Source organism: Catharus ustulatus, chromosome 9 (assembly GCF_009819885.2).
Source record: "Catharus ustulatus isolate bCatUst1 chromosome 9, bCatUst1.pri.v2, whole genome shotgun sequence".
Taxonomy (NCBI): domain Eukaryota; kingdom Metazoa; phylum Chordata; class Aves; order Passeriformes; family Turdidae; genus Catharus; species Catharus ustulatus.
In genome coordinates this window covers 25248477-25273031 of record NC_046229.1, presented here as the reverse complement: position 1 = coordinate 25273031, position 24555 = coordinate 25248477, and the positions used below count along the sequence as shown (strand labels likewise).

Genomic DNA, 24555 nt, shown 5'->3' with positions numbered 1-24555 from the left:
TCCTTACAAGAACAAAGTATTTAAATGAATTTATTAGCATACTTGAGTCACTGAATTTCCACAGGCTTACTGTCCATTTTTATTCTGTAATGACAACTCAGATAGCAGCTTGTCACATCAACATCACTGTCTATTCCTACTTCTCAAAAGCTACACCAAGTTTCTGAAATTATATTAATGAATTATCAGATGTGCTTGAAGGAAAGGATTGCTGTCACTAACTTCCTTTTCCTGAAGGCTCTCAATTACTGTCATATGAACTAGTAAATATGCAAAGGCTTTTTCCCCCACCCCCTCTCCTGGGGAAGGACAAGTCACATTTTCATCTATCAGGTGAATACCTGTATTACTCACAGGAAGACACTGTAAAATATTGGTTTGGTTTTTTGTTTTTTTTTTTTTCAATCGGGATTTTAGCTAAAATATACCTGTGACTGTTTGAATCCTGACTTCACACCCCTTTCCTCTCCTGTAGTGCCTAACGCAATAGCCACATCATCACGTCCTCAAACACCAATACCAAGGATTTCTGTGGAAGCCTTTCTTCCTGGTATGTCCTGAAATTACCTACATCATGACCAAGCTTCAACTTGACAGAGCACAAGTTCTATTCTCAACCAGGCTAGTGAATCTAAAAACACACAGAAACTGCACTGAGCATACAGTTCTCCTCAGAAACACACCCACAGACATCTCCACCCAGCTCTTGAGTGCTATTTTGTTAGAAGCATTTGACAGAAAAGTTCCACTGAGAAAGGAGTGACCAGAAAAGCTTACTACAAATCTCTGTTTGCTGAAGTCATGTAAATCTTCAGATTTACAGAAAATCAGGAGGGAAATATTACACTTCTATGAACTACGGTGCAGATGTTGACACTTAGGTTATTCTGCCTTAACAGATGAATTTCCAATACTCCTGGTAAAGGAATGAATGCTAAAAGAAAAAAAAATAGCCTGAAAGCTACTTGCCAGTGTTGATATCTTATTAGTCCTACTTTTATTTTTTCCTTTTGGAAATGCTACAGAAATGAGAAAGTACATCATGCATTTAGGACAGATTAAAATTTTGCCACATTTCCCCCTACTAAGAATATATTCTGAAAAAAATCACACCGCTCAAAGGGAAGTCTTAAGTCTAGTAGTAATTAGAGAAAAGGGGTAAATTTAGTACAAGTATAACTTAAGGAATTGATTTTGATTTGCAACCAACTGGGTTGTGCCTTTTTACATCCTGGTTAAGGTGTTGGGAGAGCTTTGTCCACAGCCTTTCACTTAATTATTTCAATAAAAATAAGAAGTATCTTCCACTCCAACAGAACCTTTATGCCTACAGGCAGGTCACCAGTAAAATGCTAAGCAGCATCACAGGGAAAACCGAAAAACTCAGTTTCCCAGTGCATTTTGGCACAAGTCAGAACTAGGTTGTTCCACTCTCATCCTGTTATCAACAGGGAACTTCTTATAAAAAAAACAGAGATGGGATAATTTAAAGGGTTTCCAAAAACAGCCAACCCTTACTCTGAGCACCTTTGTGCACTGAAATTATTAATGTCCCTGAAGATCCTTAACACAAATAAATCCTTAAAATGGAATAAAATGTTCAGGAGACAAAACCAAATGGAATCAAAGCAAGATATCTTCAAACCAAGAAATGGATTTGTATGAACTACAAAACAGTGGATAAGCAGCATTAAAAGGTAGCATGAAGAGGTATATTCAGCTACCAGGATTTAATACAGCACACAAGTACAGGAAACTAACAGTCCACATACAGGTTAGCAAGTCCAGAAGACAATTCTGCTGTCTCACATCTCTTCAGCAGAATCTGAAAACAGCTGGCAACAAACCAGTTACATTTTAAATAGACTGGTCTACTCCAAGCAACCAACGTTTAAGTAATTCTCACTTTCCTGAATAACATTTTCTTTCCACTGTTATGATTCACTTAGAAAGAAGCTACAGTGTCAAGGCTTCTATCCATAAGGCCTGGTTTAAACAACGAAGACCAAAACTAAAATTGACGATTGCAGCACTAAGGCCTCCTTTTTAATTAATTCTACAGGAGGCCTTCTCACACAATTAAATGGCAGAATGACTCATAAACCAGGAAGGACAGCCTGAGTCTTTAACTTTGGTTTAAATAACCCAGTCCATCTTATCAGGCCAGTTTAGCCTAACTTATTTTTATCTTTCTCCATCTCATCTTCCAAATTCACAACTAAATGGTCACAGTGCTCCCTAACTTCTTCTCATCAGTTCCAGAGGAAGCACTGATGTTTTCACAGTCCTCAGTAAAGTATAAGAACAAATAGTAGCACAGGTTGTTCCATCATCCAAACCACCCATCCTGCAACCCTGAGCTATAAAGCAATAAAACTAAGAGGCAATAAGCCATCCCTGTTACCTGCATTAGCTGGCTGAATTGATGAGTGGCTGAAAGTTAAATGGAAAAAAAAAATGGAAGAAAAATAGAGAATATCATTAAAGAGAACAGGGGAGGTAAAGATAACCACGGATCCAGGGAAAAAAATCCTACACAGAAAACAGGGCATTTTAGCAAGCAAAGAGAGAGATGCCCTAGACAAAAGTTACTTCAGGTCTGAAAAGGTTAATCAAAGTGTGGTATTTCCTTCACAATTGCTCTAGCAATTTATGAAGCTTTGTACAGTTCTCATCTGTTTTTGATTTAAAATCCACATCCCCTCTACAAAGCAAGACCAAGAATTACTGTCCTTCAGAGCTGTTAAATAAGAGCAAGGTATCTTCCAACTTCCAAAACTTTCTGGATTTTGTCTACCCATACAACAATTAACAACAATGCAGGTGACCAGAGACAATTTCTGTATGATGATAAACAGCTATTTATCAAGATCTTTCAAAAGTTCCGTTTACATTAGGGGACTGGTGATTTGGTAGGAAGCCCCTCAGACACCTCTAGAGCCAACTTCCCAAACGCTATGTTAAACAAACGATTGCTCTAGCAGAGCTCAAAAAATGATATGCAACATCTTACATAGCTGTGAAGATTTTTCATTTGTAGGGGGGAAGGCTGACACTTGCTTCACAATTCCTGCTCTTTCTTCCATACATAGATTGCAAAGCAGGACAGCATGTTGCTGTTTCCTATCTCCTCAAACCACTTCAATCTGTGGCACAAAACCTAGGCTTGATTTTCATATAATGATATAGGAATTTTAAATTGTGACACACACCACAGAGATGATAGTTTCACTGGACTCATGAGCAGACTTTTCAAGAATTCATTAGCATAATGTTCACTTATAATGGCAAGGAAACTTTTTCTACTAAGCCTCCCAGAGAACAGCCTATATCAAGAAAGGTGAGATTTAATTATCATTAGGCCTGCATAACTGCCAGAATCATTAATGCTCATAAAATAATGTTTATGCAACATGTCACAATTCAGGAATGCCACATAAGCTAATCAAACTCACTTTCTACTGTCGCTTTCCAATTTAGTTTCCATCATTTCAGGGTCTCTCCTTCAGTTCTTGCATCTTAGCACAGAACTGAAAAAAAAAATCCCCACAAGACAAAACACTTTAGTATTGCTGTACTGTGAGTGGCTGGATAATGAAGTCCTAACAATTCCACTTGTTGGTACAGTTGTGACATCAAACAGTACCTGAAGGACTTCCATTTTAAAGTGGTAACAAAAGGAACAGAGGTGGAAGGAGAACAAGCTGAAAGAATGTGACTTACAGGAAAAGTAAGTCAACAGTAAGATGTTATTTCAGTCACTTTTGAAGGGCATTTCTATTACACAGTCACTGTAGTAAGACACAGAGAAGTTACTAATTCAAACACAATTGCTACAAAAAGTGAAGAGTGCCAAGTTATTATGAGTAATGTTTACTCTAGAAACAAAGCACTGAGAAAGTTAAACGCTACTAAACACTGGTAGTGTTCCACAGAACTGGGTTTATTAACAAGGAGGTAATTAGGACCATCCTCTGTGGCATGAATTTCAATTCATTCTCTCTGTTACACCTTCCCTGAACCTTAGTCCTTTTGCCCTGAAGATAGCACCTAATTTTGAGTTGGGGACCAACACTGTCTGACACAATTTATCAAAACTATTTAGCTCCAAGTCTTGAAAACCTCCAATGCACAACAAAGAGCTGAGATTTCTGCTGCTCTAGTAGATGTCTCCTTTGTATATATTAAGGAAGTTAAAAATTGTAGTTGAAAACCCTTCCAACTTCCTTACCATTTGAACTGAAGTAATTGCTCAGATGAGTTCAGGAGAAAGTGCTGGGAAGACCTTTAGATCCAGGCTAGAAGCATTCCTGCTCCCTCAGCTGATAAACCAGCATTTTTAAAAACAACTATACCTCAACTTTCAAAGCTTATCCTGACAGGGTCTAATAAACACGGAAGCATCCTGAAAAATAATTATATTTGGAATGTCCAGATTTTAATTTAAGATTAACAGCCTGCTTTGAAAGAGTATTTAATTAGACCATTTAAAAAAACACCTATTAAAATGGAATAGTAAAGAGATGAGACCAAACAGACTTTCCATGTAAAAACAAAAAACAAACTAAACAAAATAAGGAACCGTTACCTGTGAGATCTCATTTTCCCAGCCCATCACATTTCAGCCATTTCAGCTACAGCAAACACTTGGTTTCTTCAGTTGTCTTGGAGCTGAAGCAGTCGTGTCTCAGATCAATATAACACGCACACCACAAATTCAGTAATTGAAAAGTAGTACTTTTAAAAGTGGTTTTGCAAGCAATCTGTAGTGTGAGGGGTCTATTCAGTGAGGGGCAAGAACAACATGTCCTTATGTTTAAGTGACCATGGCTGGAAGGCATAACTGTCAGTAAATCCTCCAGCTTCTGTAATATTGAATTCCAGACTCACCACACTACTCCTTGACACAAACACTCTTCTGCGTCCCTGGCATCGAATTACATGGCAACTGTGTCACCATCTACGTGAACTAAGTGAAAGACCTGTTTCTCCAGCAACATTTCCACTACTTTCCAGTTTAACTGTGGATCTTCCATTTCTTATGCAGCAGAATGGGAAAAAAAGAATCCTTTTGTGCGTCAAAACAATCCTCTTCCCTTGTCTCCTCTCTTATTCTCCATGTTGTTTTTAGGCTTCCTGAAATACTTTCTTTTTCTGGGGAAGAAAAGCTAACCTAACATGTGGGGCAGAAGTTTTCATGTAGGAGTCTGCATAGGATGTCCAGGCCCTTTTGCATGTGCAGATATGCCCTGATGTATATGCTAAGTCATCTCCAGCTGCTGAAAGTTTCCCTTAGACCCCCTGCAGCTGCCTTCCTTCTCCCTTCATTAGAAAGGAATCTCAGTGTGAGGCCAGGACACTCACCACACCTGCATGACACACTCCTCTACACTTTCTAACACAGAGCAGTGCACAACTGGCACTGCCTCTGACAACACACATTTACAGCAAATTATTTAGAATTCTTACTATTTCTATCACCAAAATCTCTTTCTCCAGCTGATGGCATCAAATATGTTGCAGTAGCCAGAAAGCTGTTTCCTCAAGCACTCTAACCAGAAATTATTTTTATATCAGAAAAATCTATTTATAATAAGCCATTAGGACTTGTGCACCTTCTTGCCCATTAACACACTTCCACAAATAAAAAACCTCATTAGGAAATCAGTTAGCCCCTGGAAATCTAATACTATTTCAATTGTAACTGTACTGGTAATGAAGAAAATGAGACTGATGCAAAAGGTAATTATCAAGAGATGCACTTCTTCAGTAAAACAAGTGGTCAGACTCAGTGACGGAAACTGCACCTAATTCTGGGCACACTGTGGAATCTCTGCATAGAAAGGAAAGTAATATAACGTAAGTAAACATCTGTGGCTTTCTTTCTCAGTTAGCAGAGTCCCTAGACTTCAGGCTACATTACTGTAACAGAGCCTACATGGAATCTTGAAGGTCATACTGAAATTTCAGTTGGTGCAGTGTGTTTATATAATAATCTTCCACAACAGGAGCATATTGCATCTTTATTCCTGTATGATAATGGTTTCACATTTGTTACCTAGCACAGTCCAAGATATTAATATCAAAAAACTAATTCCCCTATGGTTTATCTGTTATGTACTTTGAGTCAGATTTGTTTTTCTGGCCCACCAGCCAATGTTATGTGGGATGCTCCAGCAAACAACCACTTGATTTACTGGGTGTGGGAAAAATCACCACAAAACCACACACTTTCATCTGCTAAATGATTCAGTGAATCCACCGGGGGAGAATTTTAAACAATGAGTAGGCTTTGCAAAAAATTACAAAGTTTTGTAAAGATCACCTGCTTAAAAGATACCTTATAAAGCTTCTGCATCACTATTCTGAGATTATGGGGAAGTTTGGGAACCTACACGCAGATGGGTTCTTTCCTTCTAGTTCAGCTTTATATGTCATGCTATTGCAAACCTACAAACGACTCCACACGTTCTTCCAAACAGCTCAAACTTTTTTTTCCCCAGGTATCCAGCATGTAAACTATAATTCTCGGTGCAGAATAAAAAAAAGGTAATTGTCCTTCGTATCACTACATATTACAGACTGGCAAAGGTCAGTTTCCTAAGTACCATGAAATGCCCTCTTACAGCACTGGTTATTTAAGAGAGAGACCCTAATTAAATGGGATGTCAGTTTTTGCCATCACTATCAAAGGTAGCCAGCATCAGTGTCACCCAAGACTTTTGAATCACATACAAAGTAATTAAACAAGTATTTTAATATACACATGCACTAAATCTCAACTTCTGTGATGCTTAATTCAACAAGATTGATAATGGCTCCACCCAGATTGCTGGTGAATCACTGGCAACACATCAGAAGTTTCCAAAAGCATTCCTGCTTATTTCTCTTCATCTGCTTTAGCATGAGCACTTTTACATAATACACATCTCAAGATGCCCCTAAATTAAACTCTGTGATATTAATGTCTGCAATTTCCAGATTCATACATCCACCTGTTCACTGGAACATTAGTTTTTTAAATTATCAGCATACAACAATCCCATCAGAAATTTCTAAAATATTTCTCTTTAAACTAGTTTGGATATCAAAAAAAAAAAAAAAAAAAAAAAAAAAAAAAAAAAACACAACCCTCACAAAAACAAACAACAAACCACGAGAAACCATACAAGTTACTTCCCACTTGTGTCGATGAAGGTTCCTGCTGCTCTTAAATGATTGACAAACTCAAGTCTCTGGCTGTCAAAACAGACTGCTCTGATGCTACCTGCTTTTCTAAATTTCCCTCCAAGCAGCCTGTCAGGCTGTCTGCTTTGACAGGCCCTTTTCTAGAACAGAAAGGCAAAGCTACAAGCTATCACTGGGAAAGGAAAAGGTGCCTGACAACACCTGTTTCTATTTATATTAGTGGGAACCATAATTTCATTATTAGCACTGTGTATTAATGCACTGAAGAAAGCCATAGTGCTCCTGGTAAAGTTTAGATATTGGCAAAAATGTACAAACTGCTCCTGAACACAGGCTAATTATACAGCCATGAAGTCCCATATTAGCTTCCCTGACTTCAAACGCAGCAACACAGACATTTATAGCTGACAAAATTAACCACCTCCACCTCCTCATAAGCCTGAAAGAAGTAAGAAAAGGTAAGTTTAGGAATACATTATTTTCTGCCTCCTAGAATTCCTGTGTTATCTCACAATTCTATAGCCATATAATGTGAATAGAGGTATAAATGCTGAGTTTAACCACTGCATTTATCTTCCAACAGAATCATTAAATGACAGCATTGCTACACCAGTTACGATTAAAGCAGCTCAGACACAATTCCGGTTACTTTGAACCTTTTAATTATTTTTGCAAATTTTTAATTATTTTCCCCCACTTCAGCCATTTTCAAGATGGCAAAAACACACAGAAAGCCGTAGCTTCTGCTGGAGGAACAAATGATTTGTCACTCGTACTTGACTAAAATTAATAAAAATTAAAAATACACTCTGGACAAAAAAGCATGCGGAGGTAAACAAAACATTCCTAGTTCCTAGAAAAAAAACCAAAACCTTCATCAGTTCCCTGCTTTAAAACAAGACAGCCCTCACAATGGCTTTTGAGGACAAAACCTGACACCAGGACATTCCCAACCATCAAAGCAAATTAAATCCCAGCTACACCAACACCGCACCCCCGGCATGAAACCCTATCCACTCTGTGGGTGTAATCCAACAGCCAAAACAATGCCAGGGTGGAAAAACTAGTGCAAGTCAGGGAGATCCTGTACGGCTTCACCAGCGTTTGTCCCCACGCACAGGGAGCCGCGGCCACCTCGCTGTTCCCTCAGGCGCGACAGACAATAGAGACACAACCCAGCGCGGAGAGGTGTCCCGGGGACTGCCAGAGCTCTGACATTATTTTCCCTCCGTCTCTGTTGTTCAACCAGACACAGAGACGAGTTTTCTCACGCAGAGACAGGCAGAGCCCCTGGAAAAAACAACAGCAGGCAAAGGGGACACACAAAAGCCGCCTGTCCCTCGGCCGCCGCAGCCTGAGGCGATGCCGCCTCTCCCCACCCCCAGCCGGACCCAGTCCCTCTCCGCCTCCCCCCCTCGGGCACAGCGACCCACGGTCCCTCCCCGCCTGCCCGAGGCGTTCGGAAATCGAGCCCTGAGGCCTGGCAACGCACGAAGTCACAGAATTATTAGAAGTAAAAAGCACCTCTGGAGATCATCTCGTCCCAGCGCCCGTCCCTCCGCCTCCTCTCTCGGCAAGGCGGGCAGAGCTCTCCCGCCCTATTGTTCCCCGCACCCCGCGGCGGACGCGGCGCACTCACCACGCGGGCCGGGCTTCCTACAGCGCCCACGGGCCCCCTCAGCTCCGGCACACCGGGGCTGCCACAGCGCCCTGCTGCTGCTCCTCCAGTAGTACACGCGGGCCCCGGGGCAGCGCCGCCATCGCCCGCCGCCGCCCCGCTGCCACTCCGGCAGCGGCCATCTTGTGCGTCGACTGCTCCGCTCACCGCCCACCTAGCTCCCTCCCTCCCTCCCTCTCTCTCCGCACCACCCGCCCCTTCCTGCGCCCGCCCCCCCGCAGCTGGGACGCCGAGAAATAGCCGAGTCACGGCCTGGAGTCCGTGAGGGCAGGGTGGGGAAGCTATCACCCGCCTTGGGGAGGGTAGCTTGCGCTCCGTCAGGGACACTCTCCAATGTCAGATGCCTTTCTCCTTTCAGGTGGGGTCTTCCCCCCCCTCCCTCACCTCCTTTTGTCATAGTTAGCGGGCTCGGGGGTGGAGGTCGCTGGTTTTCACATAACGAGTGGCTCCTGGAGAGCGCTCTGTGTCTCCGGAGCTTCCTGAGGGCCCCCGCCCGCCATTTTCTGTCCCTCAGGAGCCTCTGTTGGCGGATCCTGCGGTTGCATCATGCAATCGCACCTTATTGCTTCGGGCCGGTTACTTTTCTTAGTTCAGGGAAAAATAACACAAATTAAATTTCCTCTTACGTGGCCGTAGAGGGCTAAGCTTTCGGGATTTTGTCCGCCAGTCCCACGTGAAGGTGTAGAGGTGGGCTCGGTGCTGGAGAAGGTCCGCCCTAGCTTTTTGTGCTGCAGGATACAAATCATCCTCAGCTTTAACCAGCACCACAGGTTAGATGTTTGGAGACCCTCCTGAGTCACAGTGAGAACTAGTTGACATACAGAAAAATTTTAAAAATGCAATTATAGAATGTGCAGTCGCTTGACTTGTAGCATTTACTAAGCACGTACTGACTGACAGTGATAAATTGTTACACGCGCTAATTATTTAGCATCAGGATATTTCCGGGTAACATCCACTTGATGCCTGTTTATGAGAACATGACTATGGTGTAAAGTACTAAGGAAGCCATATATAAGTTAAAGACCTAAAAATGGTATCCAGTAGTCCCATTTTATTGCCCATATATTTTATCATGTCTGTGCCCAGCTAGAGGCTCTGCGGGATCAATCCTGCTGTGAATGCCATTGTGCAGGATAGCAGGGAATCACTGCATTTCTATTTGTCTTTCATAACACTGTGAGGAGCACCCAGTATATTGTCAGTCCAACATCTGAAGTGCAGCATTGCATGACCTGGAAATATAATTTAAATAGGACAACATCAAGTCAGAAGCAGCCATGCCCAGAGCCAGGGACTCGAGAGGGCTGCCTGCAAAAGGGAGCTAGGTTGTGACATGCAGACAGAAGATGGAAATTCCTGCACACAGAGGAAAAACTTCATAAGGAAAGGTTACTCTTCAGCTCCTGTTTCTCTTGTACTCTTCTACTGACCACAGACAGATTTTCATTAACTTTACAAGAAATGTGGTGGTAGTAAGCAAAAGTGTTATTTCTATCTGTTTTACTAAAGAAATAATCTATATTAATTAAGCTGTTTCACCAAAACAAACTTTATGTTTATCAAGGATAGGTGCTTAAATAAAATAGTATTAAGAAGAACTGTTAATTTCTGAAAACAGAGTATTCTAGCCACAGTCACAAGCATTGAGATGTTAGGAACACAGAATATTAAGATGTTTACAAAGAGAACCTTTGACTTAGCAGGAGCTTTACTATGAGCTAGAAAAGCAGCGTGTGCTGGTTTTGCATAAATTGATTTTTGCTGAGGAGGGAAGGAGCCAGGCACGGAAGTGATCTTCTAAGAGAACCTGGTAAGAGCTTCCTCCATGCCTGGCAAAACCAATTGCTGGCTGGCTCTGAGAATAGGCATGCTGATAAGCCAGTTAAAGAGCTGAACACGCCTCTGTGAGATTCACATTTTAAAACGAACAAGCCCGGGAAAGAGCTCCCTGTAGTTCCTGGCTTTTGAAGAGAGAACTTTTGTCCCCTCTCCCTGCGTGGTGGCTGGGCAGGGGAGGGGAGGCTGCGAGGCCAGGCCGGGTTTGCTGACATCTCACCAACATTAAACCCTGCCCTGCTGCCAGCCCGGGCCGAGCATGAGCCAAGCACTCATGCTGAACAAGCCAATGTTGAAGTAGCTGTGATCCGATGAGAAATTTGAACAGACAGAGACAAGGGTGATGAAGACCCTTTGTCCCCAGGGAAGAAGAACAAGACCTCTGTTCTCAGAGCTCATCCTTAAAAGGGTACCCCATTAGCCAAAGATTGAACCCTCTAAAACAGTTGTAGGAAAAGCTGTAAGTTGAGGGGAGTGACTTAGACATGGCAAATGGATTTCCATCTCGCGGGCAGCTGATTTGCTGTGACATTGAAGCCCCAAGAGAATTGTTTCTTGTGGAGAAGTCTCTGTGGCATGGCAAGAGAGACTCCTCTCCCTAAGAGAACTGAAGAAAGGTTATTGTAGAGGTGATAAACTGACTGGAAGTCCCAGGTTTTGTCTTTTTACGTTGTCAGTGTGAAAGAAAAGAGGGTGGAGGGGAAGAGGAGAAGTGTTCTGAAGGTTTATTCTGATTGTTATTATTTTCCTTTTAATTCTGTTAATAAAATTTTCTTTATACCCTTCAAAGTTCGAGCCTGCTTTGCCTTCCTCCTAATCCTATCTCACAGCAGGAAATGAGTAAATAATCCTAGTGGGTGCACTGGTGATTTGGCCAGCGCTAGACCCACCACATAAATTGGTGCATTGGCTGGGAAACTCAAACTGATGAACCAAAACCACTACACAAAATGGTGTTTCTTCCTGGTTTCAAACCAAAACTACTATGAAGTCTAAATTTGAAATGTCCAAGGCTGGATTGGACAGGGTTTGGAGCAGCCTGGTCTAGTTGAAGTTGTCCCTGCCTGTGGCAGGATTTGGAACAAGATGAGTTTTAAGGTGCTTCCAACCAGTCTGATATTCTGTACCACAAAACTTTTCAATCAACAATTGCCATCTTTTGCAGATTCCTCTTGTTGCAGTAAAAATATGAACGTTGTCAGTATCCTGATTAGGAGCAGAAGATGGCAGTAGGAATGCAGCTAAAATGGTCAGTGTTCTTTGCAACCTTTGTTTAAAGTCACAGAAGCTAGAAATAGTCAGGGCCTGAATCCTGTTACTGCCTAATTTCTAGCAAGTGCTTGTGCAGTGTTCTGATGTTCTGTTCAGTCTGGGTTTTAATACTCCAGTCTGGGGACTTCTGCCACTTTCTCTTCTGGTTCCTGTATTGTGGAAAGGTTTCATTTTCCATGTAGTTTATTTTCCCTCAACATTTAATTCCATTGGCAGTATGAGCATGCTAACAACAATTTTCAGTATCACAGCATAGGTTACCACAGTAATACATGGTTGAAATTTAAAGAAGTGGGATATTAAATTGCCTATGGTTCTTGTTGTGTAACACTGCACAGATGAGCACTTTAATTCTCAAACCCCACTTTAGACTTCCATCAGTCAGGCTTTTCTAATGTTTATTCTTTGTTATGTTTTCTGAAAGTTCAGAAATTTGTAGATGAGCTTGTTCTCTTGTTGGGAACTGATCCCACTAGATAACTTAGATTATTTTTAGTGTGTGCCTTCCCCAGTTACGCAGCATTTCTTCCTGCATGATACACTGCTTTAGCATTTGAAACACAAAATGTTATTTGTCTTTAGGATTACTGTTTTCAAATATCCTTTCAGCTTATCATTAAATCTGCTATAATTTATTGCCACTTGTTTACATTGTTCTTTCTTTTATGTTCTTAAAAACCCACAGGAATTAGTTTTTATTCTACCACATACAGTCTCAATTTTCAATCCCTTTCTCTCTTTCTTTCTTCCCATCCAAAAAGGGATAATGTGTAGGCATGGTTCTAAGAGCTGACATTTGTGGCCACACTAGTAATGTTCTTCAAGTTATACATTAAAAATTACTCCCTATTTTAGCCTCTATGACTGAGAGAAATACCTAAAATACCAGTGTAACTGTCAAATGGTATCATCTCACTATTCAATTTTTATATTACTCCTTCCATATAAAACTGCTCTAGAACTGTGGTACCAGGATAGCTGTCTTTACAAAAAGAAATGAGTATTTTTAAAATGTCTTGGCAGTGTTTCAGTTGCTATTTTAGTTAGCAACATGACCTGTAAAGCTGATAATAATGGAAAGATTCTCATTTCAAAACCTGTGATATCAGAATGGAAGGCAGGAATGAAATAAATGAAAAACTTACGTAGATGGCTGCAAGCATGTCCTTGTTACTTTGCAGTGAAGATTCTTGCACATAAACCACAGATAATAAAAAAGAAAATCTTCAGCACTTGTATATGTTTGACCATCATGTTAAAAAAATGGACCAAAACAAAAACCTAAATTTCTTCAAAACCTAAACATTCCTTAACAAAACCTAAATTCCTTCACTTCTGTAAAATTCAATTGACAAAAGCAGAAGACTATCCATCCAACATAATCATTGAAAGAAAATCCAGTATTCATTAAAGAACATGCTGAATGTCATCCAAGCCCATGGCATACAGATGCATATTAGAGCTAGTTTATATGCTTATTTTAAATAATAAAACAATAATTGCAAAATACAGCCTTACACTGTGGACATGCTCAGTATCTCTACTGTAACACACAAGGTTTCCATCTCCCATGTGTAAAAGAAGCCTAGAGGATCTAAAGGAATATGAGGTCCATATGTATAAAATGAGTGTTCCTCTATGAAAGCACCTCTTCCAAGCATTCACAAATTCACAATTTGCACAAATAAATAGTACTACATAACCTACCAAACATCAGATTTGTTTAAATTTTTTTGCAGTTTTTGATGCTGTTCATAATAAATCTGTAGAATTTCAATACAATTATTAATGTTTGTGTTTTCATCCTACATGGAATGCAAAGGTCTATGTAAATATACCCTCTGACTGCAGCTGCTGTGGAAAAAGAGGAAATTATAAGGAAGGTAAGAAACTTTGTTTTGATGATTTCTCATTAGAGGTTTCACTTCCTTAACCATCCCATCTCATCATTCTCCTTGTCCCTCTGGTGTTGTGGGATGCAGGATGCTGACTCAGGAGTACATGCCCCAGATTCTCCTCCTTATTGCCTTTTTTGCTTGCACCTGCTTTGCTCCAATTCCAGACCTTCCAATATCATTCAGCACATCTCCTCTCTTTCTGGGGCAAAAATTTTGAAGCAACAGAAAGTACAAGAATTTGCAGCATAGCAAGTCTGTAGTTCCGCTAGGCAGAGCCAGTACCACACCACATCCTTGTTCCTCCAGTGCCCTCTGCTGAAGTAACCATCTCCTTGGCTTCTGAGTCCCCTTGGGCAGGGGCAGGAGCCTCTGCCAAATGCTCTATGTTGCCACCTCATTATCTTGCACTCCCCTTCTTGCTCCATTTCCTTTTCTATTCTGCCTCAGAAAAGCAGAAGTATGATCCCTTATTTCCTCTCCTTGCTCCAGTGGTACTTAGATTGAACTTTGTTCTTTTCCTTCATAGCGTTGCTGCAGCACATTTCATAGCAGCCTCTTAATGAGCTTAGGAATGTCACATATGTTGGGATGATAAACAATTCAGACAATTATATTTTATAAGAATTCCTCTGTGTGTGTGTGTGTATGTGTAAAGCTGAAAACCACCTAAATTAACAATGTAATTTTTGTTCCTTTCTGGCAGCTTTGCTCATGCACTATAAAACTGGGAGACAGTGAGACACAGGTAAGGTGATACAGTTAGTACCTTTGTTTACTGCATGTAAACCCATAGCCTTATTCTCATTTTGCAGGGTAAGCTAAATTATAAAGGTTAAGCTACTTTTCATGTTCACATAGCAAGGAATGGCAAGATGAGGAATGGTCTGGCCTCCTGTTCCAACCACTTGTGCATCCTCCACTCTAATGCAAGTTACAGTAATTACATTAAGACTAAACTGCCATCTGAATAATTTTTCCAATCGGATTTCCCAGGGAAACACTCTTACCACATATAAAAGGTAGGACTGTCTTACATCTCTGTAATCACATCACATTTCTGCAGTAAAAGAAAATATGCTGATGATTTCCTGGAATTGTCCTTGCTTTGTATTATCCATAAAGACTCCAAGTTTGGTACTGGTTTGGTTTGAAAACACCTGATACAATACTTCCCTAGTGCATCTGCCAAGAAACAGGGCTGTCAATTCCCACAGGAGAATCAAGGGCCAAACTTAGCTAATCCTAACACATGAACAATTGCATAAAGCACGTTTAGGTGTTTTTATATTAGTGTGGATCTCAAGGAACTGCTGCTTATTCAGATCTCAGTTCTCAGAGATTTTATTTAAAAAGTATGTTGTTCAGGAAGTTGCAGAGGAACATATTTTAAACTCTTCAGTGGCTTTTCAAAAGAGGTCTGTAAGCAAAAATCAATTTTATAATGCACAAATATATATGTAATATACATATTTATATATATGTAGCTTCAATATATGCTGGATAAGGAGTTTAAAAATATTCTTTTCAGTGAAAACCCATCAAAATTTGCTTAGGTGGGCTGGGATTATGCTTTGGAGATCATAGCTGTAATTTGTGTTTGTCTTTTACCAGATTCTGCATATCGTTTCTTCTTTGTCAGGCACACATGCAAACCCCCACCTTTTTAATAAGAATTTCCTCCTCCAATTTTAAATTTCTTTTCAGCCCAGTATTCTCAGTTTCCTCTCATTACTGTACTGGTAAAAATCTGTTACACATCATTCTAGCAGTTCAGTTTCAGCAGGAAGCACTAAAATTTCTGTATTGTAAATGTACAGTACAGTTTGTTCCTGTTGTGTATGTTCTTCTGGTTCTGGTAAACTTTCATCAAAAAATTACATCATTAATCCTAACACTTAAGGATTTTGTGTTAATCTGACATTTCAACTATTATTTTTTTGAACTTGCCTAAGAAGATGACATATTCTGTAAAAAGAAGTTGCTATCTTTTTATTGTTTGTAAAATATTTTTCCAGGCTTTCTTGAAGACTTTTATAATCTGATGTAATCTGATGTTCCCTATTCTTCTTTGAGTCTAGCAGGTGAAAGCAGCAGCACTTATAGAAGAAGAAAAAGGAAAGTCATTGAAGGAAATCAGTAAGTGAAATGGAAGTTAGTAATACTGACTGGAATTGACTCTTATTACCAGACAGAAAGAAACAGTATTTGTGGTTTGGTGAGTTAACTATTTTTTAATGTTCCTTTTCTACACAAGCTACTGATATAGTTGCTAAAGAAGAAACAGTGAAAGGACCTGTGAGCACAGATAGAGCTTACATTGTGTATACATTTTTAAAATATTGAACTAATTAATTTTTAGCAAGTGTCATCAGTTTCTCAGAGATTAATAAATTTTTTTATATGCTCATTGAGGCATGTGGAATACACAAATGTTAGCCTAATAACAAACTCCAGCTATTTTGAGAAGCACACAGAAGCAACACTTTCTGTTGTGTTAGGGAAATTTTCTTGTTCTCATACATAAGGCCACAGTATCTCCAGTCTGTTTGTCCCCAGTGCTTCTTGTCTTCTGGTGGCTTTGCTAGGCAGACATGTGTTACCTGCATGAAAAATAACTTAATCTTTCTTCTGAAGTCCTCAGTCTTTACAACTTGAATGTAGTTGAACTTCAGCTATTTGATATGAGAAGGTTGTTTATGTGGCAGTTTGTTACAGACTCTTCCAGGCAGCTGTTTTTCTTATCATTGTTTCCATTAACGCAGTGCTGTGGGGAAAAAAAAAAAAAAGGAAAGGAAAGGAGTGCCCTGTATTTTCCTACACAACCCTCACCTTCTCCTTGGACTTCCTTACAGGAAGCACATAGGCATGTATGTACTTATTTGCATAGTTAATAGACAAGATAAAACTGTTTCAGATAAAAGCCTACATTGATGAGTCACACTGGAAATCAGTGGAGGGCAAACACGGTCATTCCCTGATCTCTCAGGTGTAGCTGCTAAAACTCTCAGGGTTTGGGAGGCAGAGGCTGAAGCCAGCCGTACTGGGTTTGCAGGGCCTGATTTTTGGTAGCAGGACGGGTTACAGGGGTGGCTTCTGTGAGAAGCTGCCAGAGGCTTCCTCCAGGTGTAGCAAAACCGATCCCTGGTCACTCCGAAGATGGAGATGGTTCTGGCCAAGGCTGCCAATTCAGAATGGCAGTAATGCCTCTATGATAGCAGATTTAAGAATAAAGATAAAAAAAGTTGTTGCACAGCTGTAATCAAAGCCAGAGAAAAGCAGGGTAAGAATGTGTGAGAGAAACAGCAGAGATCAAGGGGCAGTGAAGAAGGAGAGGCAGGAAGTGTTCCAGGAGCTGGAGCTGAGAAAGCAGGAAAGTGTTCTGCTGAGCCTGGTGAGAGACAGGAACATTGCTTCTCCTCACACAGCACAGGACATGTTGACAGGTAGCAAAAGGATTCTACATGTGCACGGTGTTATGCAGATATCTTCAGCTCTGTCTTGTGAACCACAGATCACATTCTAAAAAGTGTATTGCTGCAGTAGGGCTGGTGCTCTTTTTTAGAATCTCTGCACTTTTAATTAAAAAAGTATTATGGGGTTATGCTTTTATATACCACCAGAGAACTCCTGAATGTAGTTTTGAAATGGTTCTCAAATACTTAGTTGTGTCTTAATTCTTAATTGCAACAGTTCACAAATTGTTATAATGCTGTTTATCATTCAAGCTATCTCAGTCTCTTTTACTGCTTCTCTGTATTAATATGAAGTGAGTCATCTTTGTCAGTAATCCCTCACAGGTCTTTATATTTTTCTTATTTATTATGATATTTCATGTCTATAAGGTACTAATGTTCTAAGGGATAGCTACATTGCTCAATGAAACAAGCAAAAGTAATAAGCAATTTAAACCCAAAATTTGTAAACCTGCAACATGCAAAAAGCTCATACCATATCTTATTGAAATACAGCAGTAATACCTGAGAATAATAGTTGTTTCAGTTCTACAGAACTCAACTTTTTGAATCTCATAGGAACAATGTCACTTTTAATTAAAATTTGTGTGGCTATTCATTTATAGACTATCTCATTAACTGTCAAAATACTGAAATTATCAAAATTATATAACCAGAATACATGCTTCAATGCCTCCAGACACTTTTTATTCACTGAAAATTAATATACCTGAAGACCAACTTTGTGGTATTCACCCTATTTTGTGTGACCTCTGTAGAAGCAGCTGCTTCTGGTCGACATTAACAAGCACCTTTTTCCCATGAGGAAGTGCCTACCAAAGGTCTTCTGCAGCCATAAATATCTTTGTGAGAATGTTTCAATTAAGCAGCCCAGAACACACATTGGGTCGCTGAGGGATGTGTGAAAGTGTCTGAGAGCAAGAAACATCTGCTCTGCTATTTATTTGCATGGCTGAACTGATGTTTTAAATAAATTCCAATTAGAGAACACTTGTCTTTTCTCTATGCTTGTATGCTTGTGACCCAGCATGCTATTTTAAGATTTAGACTTTTTTTTTTTCCTTTTTTTTTTTTTTTTTTGGCATGAGAAGGAAAGGGAAATGAGGAAAAGATAGATTTCAGGAAAAAGTTTCAGTTGACAGACAACAGATGTCATCCCAAAATGCTTTGAACTACCTCCATTCCAGAGTCTTAGGTCATCTCCATTCTGTTTATTACTGCATTACTGAGCTTTCACTCAAGAATAATTATATACCAGAAGGTGCAAAGGTGCAGAATGGAAATTTAACTCCTATGTGTCCTCTTTGTTGGAGAAGAGTTCCACTACATGCAAAAAAATTGAAAAATTGGTGGGTTTTTCAGGCATATGTGTTTAAAAGCAGATGTAAATTCATATACCTCTTCTAAGAATATTTATAAATGCTGTTAAATACTAAATTTCCAGGTGGTGGTACTAAAAGGGCTTACATTTTAATGATAGAGTTACTGTGTATGTGATGATTAATGGGAATAGTTCTTTATAATCCTTCCCTTGCTGACATCAGTAACTTTCCTATTTTCCTGGTTGCACTGGTGGCTGTGCATTAGTTATGAATATAAGGCAATAAGTTTTAGGGACATGTTGCAAGTAACCAGATTGGTAGTTCTGGTTCCATTTCTCATTGTCTGAGAACAACTCAGATTATTTTATGACTTTTCATAGATTAGCATTAGTCTTTGATTGACCCAATAAATTTTACATTACTAACCTTGACCAATGCATGTAAAGAGGAAAGTCACAGAGCTTAGGTTGTTCCTGTGTCAGCAAGTTCTCAATAGCAGGGAGATTTATGTTCTCAAGTTGGTTACTTCAGCTCCCAGATTATGCTCCCTCCAAAAGAGGGTGAGAAGGTTGGCTCCTTAATGGTGAAATAATTCTTCCTGCTATTTGGGACTGTTTTGTATTGCTGGTGTATATTACAGAAAATTTGGTTAAATTGCATCCATCTGATCTTAGGGGAAACAGAATATTCTTCAGACAGTAGCATGTAGCTTTTGTCAAACCGAGGTCTTAAAGGATCAGAAACTTTAAATACAATAATTCCTGCTAGTTCCACTTCCATTTTTAGACTCAACAAACCAAATATTAAACCTCCACCTGTAGGCAGGGAAATTTAACTGTACTTTCCCCTTTTTAGAAAGAAGTTAATTAAAAAGTTTTGTCAGGATCAGAGCAGGAAGCACTGTCCCAGACCAGTCATCACTCCCCTTTTCTTTTGCCTAGTTTGTAATTGTCATAGACTCAAATTTCTGCAAATTTCTGCTAATGTCACTAAGAATAGTGACATTTCTTTTATCACTTAACAGGGTTGATGTTCTTAGGTTGATGCTTTCCTCCTTCATGCTTGTATCTGGCCCAATGGCCTCTTTTTGTGATCTGCCTTTTGCTGTGATTGGTAAAAACTGGCATAGACTGCCAACTCACAGCTTGTGTGTTGGGATTTAAAGGGCTTTAACAGGTTCCTGACACTGCCATGTACTGGACTATAATTCACAATGACCTTGTCTTCCATAGGTCCTTTCAATATTTAATGCTCTTTCTTGGAATGTAGACAATATAGCAGAAAGTACTGAATTCCCTGCAAGTTGGCAATATGGACAGTTTGGAACTGAACACTTGCTGCAGTGCTACAATGGTAGTAATAAAAAGGACTTAAAAAATCAAAAAGGGCAAACAGCAGTTGAGAGTAAAAGAAAATCATTCTTTGAGTCATCATTTTCATGCAGTTTCACAGCCAGAGTTGGTATCCCTGAAAAGGAATCCGAGACACATTAAGCTTTTTAATGGAGTAGATGTGATAAACACAGGCCAAGTTGCATTTTTTACATAAAATATAAGCCATGGTTGAGCTACCCTTTGCTTAAGTTAGCTGGTGCTTGCTCAGAATTTTACTGCCATGATTATCATTTAAATTTTCCAAGGAAAGCTCTGAATAAGTATGCTTATATTAAAATAGCAATTTATCTCCTGTATTCATGTGAAGCAGGTTAAGCCTTTTGCCATCAACAGTACTGCTTAACCTTTTTACATTGTATTCCTCTTCCATGTTGTGCTTAAGGGTTATTAATCTACTTTTTATTTTTGAAAGCTATTGTAATTTGAACTACTTACAGTAAATAATTGATTAATTTTAAGTTCCCAAGTAGCATATTATGCATATTCTAACCTTTGAGTCTAGTAACAAAAGCTAAAATGCTTTACTTTTTTAAGGACACCAAATGCTTGCCTCCTTTGCAGTTGGTAACTATATAATGAACAATATGTCTGCAATATTTTAATGTACACCATTTTTAGCCAAGTAATTCAAAACAAATAAAAAGTAATCCCTTCAACTTGAAAATAGTTTTAATTGTTTATTGAATATCCAAAGCATACACTTACCTTATGCATTGTATGCAGATCTAATCATCATGGGAGCAAACCTGATTTTTATGTCCGAATAGCACACTTTTCAACTTACATGACTTTTAAGACACTCTAAGGTACTTCTAAGATGCTTTAGTAAGGAAAGGATTTGAGGTTGTGCCCTGACTTCCTTGTTTAAATTTTCCTCTTGTTCTTTTTCGTGCCACCTTTCAACACCCTGTGTGATTTAGATTTATATTTGCAGTTTACTGAACTATGTTTTTTGTCTGTAATTCTTGTAATTTTTTTGTAAAAACCCTGTAAATGTGTATCTTTTTATGATTTGCTAGCTGCACATAAAATCTTCCCGCTGCTCTAAAATGCATGTTGGAGTTTTAGGAGTTCTCCTTTGGGATTTTTTTTTTTTTTAATTGTTTTTTTCCCTCATAGGTGTTGCTAGGAGACAATAATGACTGGCTTCTGAACAGGGACACAAGAAGTTGTCAGCATAGGGGAGGGGTGCACCTGGCTACTCTCTCTTTACCTGAGGTTTCTCTGTAGGGTAGAGACATCTTGAGATTTGGCTGGCAAAGGGCAGGGCTGTTGTTAATGCCCGAGTGGTTGTTGTTTGTTTGCTTTATTATACATACTAGGAAAGAACTGGTATTCCTATTCTCATCTCTTTGCCTGAGAGCCCTTTAATTTCAAAATTATAATATTTCACAGAGAATGGGTTTACATTTTCCATTCCAAGGGAGGCACCTGTCTTTCAAACCAAGACTATGTATTTTTTTGATTTGCATTTTTATCACCATTCAAATTCAAAGGGAACAGTTCCTATATTCACTGCTTTTGTACTGGATTCAGTTCAGCAGCGTGGGCTAACAGTGCAAAAAAGTTCTGCTGAAGGAAAGGATAAGTATATAAATTGACCAAGACACATGGTTCAGAATTTGTCTACCACTCTGGCCATCTGTCTTCACAGTAAGACTTGGTGAGGTATTTATTTGGCTAGCATTTATTTGACAGAAAGCAGCAAAATGTACAATTACCGCCTGTTCTTTATCATTGTCTAAACAAATTCATTCTTGCTGTGTTACATAAAATATCTTAGTAGAGACAAAGACTATAAAAATGCAACTTTCTTCTGGATTAATTAAAACCAAATCTCCCTGTGGACAGAATTGCCCTGCATGATGTTGTGAACCCATAACTGGATAGAGTCAGGGGTTTCAGTGAGCTGTCTGGAGAACTGCACTATCAGAGGGCGTTACTTGTGTGTCTGTAAGGTGGGAAGTTATGTGAGCCCTGAGAGTACCATGGACACAGCCACCCATCATGTAGCTCTTTGACCAGCACTGCACACTGAGGCAGGATGGATTCCTCCCAGAGTGGTGGAAAGCTTTTCTGCCCGTGACAAACGAGACTTCCATTTTCCTGCACAGAGCCATTCTGTGTGTTGCAATGGTAACTCGAATTAATCAAGTGCTATTTGCACAATGGTGAATGAACTTGGATTATTAAGCTTCTTGTGTTTGATCTCAGTAAATAGCAAAAGTTCCAGTGACTCCAATGAGAATAAGATGAAGCTGCTACAGTATTTCACATGTCTGTATAATAAAATGGTGATTCTTGCAAATATTTCCAATGGTAATTTCAGGTACTGAAACCCCAGCTCTTCTCAGGGCAATTCTGAAATTAATTTTAGCTGTTTTCCATGTTTCTTAGATGGCGAGCTGAGGCACTTCTAGTTTTCAAGGCAAGGTCTTTCACAGTGTCCTCAAAAAAGGCTGTTCAATGAGAAGCTGAAAAAACTGGGGTGAACGGGGAAAAATCCCAGTCTTTTTTTTTAATAGATTCAGCCAGATGATCAACAATCATTAGTTTCACTAAGTACCAGTGTAATCTTTCACTCTCACAACTCCCAAAAAGCTTAAATCATCTAGCAGCTGCTTCCTCGCAGCAAGTCCCACAGCCAAATAGATCAAGGCTGCACAGAGCAGTCTGTCCTGGCTGCTTTCACATACCAGCAATCCTTGAATGCACTTCCCGCTTGCCTTGGCTTGACAACCCAACAGTTCCCTGGCCATGTTCTGCTAGTCCTCCCTGGCCCTCTCTCCCTTGACTTGCTCACAGTTGCCTATGCCTGGTTTGCATTGCCATACCTTCATGGAAGGCAAGCTAGAGTAGTAGGCAAGGCAAAGCAAAGCAGGGAAGTTTTAGGTAGGGTGAGGCAAGGCAGACACAGGCAAGGAAAGCAACAAGGCTAGGCTAGGCAAACAGGCAAGGTACTGAAGGCAAGGTGTCAGAGACTGAAATAGTTCATGCCTCAAACATTGATATAAAGTTTTGCTCATTATAACAAAAACTGTTTAAAGAAGCTACAGCCAAGGAAGCCTCCCTGAAGATACCTGACTGGGATTTTGTACTAAAAGTCAAACTGCTGAGATTAGATAAAGGGAAAACCCATTCTTCAGTCACCTGAAACAAACAAGCAAACAAGAAAAAAAATGTGAGCAAAACTCAGCAGCTGAGCTAACAATCATCTTTGGCTTGCTTTGGGGTGGGGAAGGCCATAGCCCACAGACCCATTTGATGGGAGCAGGTTTGCACAGATTTCCCCTCCAGCTGAGGGGGGGGAGAGAAGTTTGGGTGTGTTGTAACCTCCACTCAGGGGCAGTGAACCCATCCTCCCTTACACAAACTGTCTATGGGACCCCCAGCCCTAGGAATGCTACATCCACAGGACAGTGACTGAGGGCCAGCCAGGGGGTGCCTTAATCTATCAAAGGCCCCCCAAAGTGATCCCCAGAGTCATTCCTGAAGCCTTGCACCACAGGGCTGCATGTTATGCAAAAAGCCCAGAGTCTGATAATGACAAACTCTCCTTGCCCAGGGAGTTGCCTGGGTTTTCCTACCTGGCCTGAGCATACACTAGCCCATCAGATTCTCTGCTTTTTTGGGGGACCATCACCACCAAGAAGAACAGCTGGAGAGGATCAACAGAACATTGTTGGCATCCATGGAGTAATGATATTTTCATTACTCTGTCCCTGTTACTCTCCTTCTGTCCCCACCACCTATTTTCTATTTCTCTCATATTTACTATCAAATAAACCCCATACTATTGTCACTGGCATATGGTCTCATTTGCACCTTAATTTGGGCAGAGACTATTCTAAGTAATTGGAACCTGACACAAAGCAAGGCCAAGTGGCTCAGAGTGCCTTTCCTCTGGAGGCAAAGCACATAGTGCCAGTGTTGGTGGAGCAGATTTTAAGGTACCATGGGGAGGAATAGTCCAGCAAGAGAATTCTGTCCTGGCCTCTTTTGTGTAGGAGCAATTGTTGGATGTATGCAACTTTTGCTTGGTAAGTTCCTGAACGAGAATGGCAATGGTGTTCCATGGGAACAAAAGCATGCAGCCCCAGTGTTTCATGTGCAGAGAAGCTGCCTCGTGCAGATCAAGGGTGGCAGCAACTGTCTGTCCTGGCATATTTGCTGTGGAAGCACTGCCTCAATTTGTACAATTTTGGAGTCAGTATCTATCTTTGGAAAGTGGTCTCCTGAAAGATTTAATTTGGCATGTGGTTTCCAGTTCTCAGAGGTGGCCTTCTTGAAATTTTGGCAGCACAGATCTTTTGGCCAAGGTAAGCAGCTACCCTGAGTCTTGGCATGCAACTGATCTAGTGCCACAGGCAGGTTAATACCCAGTAACAGTGTTCTACAGGCACCTTTGCATGGGAGCAGTCCCTGCTTTGTATTTTGGAGGAGATGCCATTTCTATTCAGATGAGCTTCTCACTCCTCTCTTTGGTAAAGA

General features: G+C 40.1%; 1 protein-coding gene and 1 long non-coding RNA gene across 11 annotated transcripts in view; one reads left to right on the top strand and one right to left on the bottom strand.

The window, feature by feature from the left end:
* Nucleotides 1-8997, bottom strand: part of RC3H1 (ring finger and CCCH-type domains 1) — a 58285-nt gene extending 49288 nt beyond the window's left edge. For all 10 annotated transcript variants that reach the window (XM_033067562.2, XM_033067564.2, XM_033067568.2 and 7 more), the window contains exon 1: nt 8828-8997. The gene's annotated coding sequence lies outside the window, so the exon portion shown is untranslated. The remainder of the gene's footprint in view (nt 1-8827) is intronic.
* A 105-nt stretch (nt 8998-9102) lies between these two features.
* On the top strand, nt 9103-17659 carry LOC116999856. The gene is made up of 6 exons (XR_004418637.1): nt 9103-9224; nt 11871-11954; nt 13800-13860; nt 14579-14620; nt 14734-14894; nt 15954-17659. It is a non-coding gene; the product is annotated as an uncharacterized LOC116999856 (long non-coding RNA).
* The last annotated feature ends 6896 nt before the right edge of the window (nt 17660-24555 follow it).